Raw genomic sequence first — 1,315 nt, 5'->3', positions numbered from 1 at the left:
ATGCTCTCTATTATTCTTGCAAAAGTAGAGACTTATATACAGATTTTTAATTTAAATGAAACTTAAAAAATTCACAGAGCATAATTTTTCACTTCAAAATATGCCTGTTTAAAATTCAATGCAAACTTATGTCAATCTAAATTTAAGCAGATTGTAGAAGCAATTTAAAAATTTAACTCTAACTTGTTTTAACATCTAATGCCTTTGAAAACTATGAGCTAGTGATATGGGAAAGAGTGCGTCATAAGTGAGCTCAGTGTAGGTAGGAAAGATCCCTCTCTGTCAACCATGGGAGCTGCATGGCAACTAAAGCACAGATCAGACATCAAAAAAGTTGTTAATGCCAGTCTGAAGATCCAGATTTGATGTCCACCACTGCCTCTGCTTTGTGGAGTTAGCCAGGTCCCTGCTCCTGTCTTCACAAAGCTGGTGAGTATGAGTTCCTGAATGCCTGACTTGAGATAACTGAAACACTTGAAATGGGTTTTGAATACATGGAGTGTGCTCATAAGGCACTTGAGTATTTATAGTTATTTTGCATCTTAAATTCACCAGCACTCCAGGTCTCAGCTAAAAAAAATGGAGGAACCTCCCCATCCTCTTACTTAAACACTTGAGTTTGCTAAATAGAAATACAGTGATGAGCATCAATGTATTTAAAAAAACCCCATTGTTTCTAAGAGTCCTGGGGATTTTGGTTTCAGAATATTTTGAATAGTGTGAAATTATTAAGTCAGGAGACCCTACAGAGCACAATAGGGATAAACCAGCATATCAAATAGTCACTCAGTGAGGGTATAGAGTCTCTTTGCTGCAGTGAATGAGGCACAGATGCACGGAAAAAAAGTTTACACATACAGATTGCATCATTTATAAGCATATGGGTGCTGAACAGAGTCTGTACAGGCAGATTTGGTGTTCTTGAATGCAGCTTTATTACCACATTAGTGCAATTTTATATGGAGCATATAGTTAAGTCTTCCACTGCATTCCATCACCAAGTAGATGTTGTTTCAATCTCAGTGTCTTCAAATGATTCCGTCAAGTTACACGTTTTGAAAAAGGAATGAAAGTTTGACAAGAACTTTTTCATCTTTCTATTAACATATGTATAGCACATAGATGTTTTGACAGACTAACTGTAAAATGTTATTAGTTTATTTACATAATAAAACCCCTCAAACTTCCCTAAGATATCCCCAAGCAAGAATTCCAACATCTGTTTTTATTATGTGCTTATTTTCAAAGGAAAGTATGCAAAATAATTGTGTTTAAAGCAGAAAAAAAATAGTAACTTGCCCAAAGCAAACTTACC

The sequence above is a fragment of the Melopsittacus undulatus genome, chromosome Z (genome assembly GCF_012275295.1).
Source record: "Melopsittacus undulatus isolate bMelUnd1 chromosome Z, bMelUnd1.mat.Z, whole genome shotgun sequence".
NCBI classification, from domain to species: domain Eukaryota; kingdom Metazoa; phylum Chordata; class Aves; order Psittaciformes; family Psittaculidae; genus Melopsittacus; species Melopsittacus undulatus.
The sequence above is the reverse complement of the archived record's forward strand: the minus strand, read 5'-3'. Positions refer to the sequence as shown.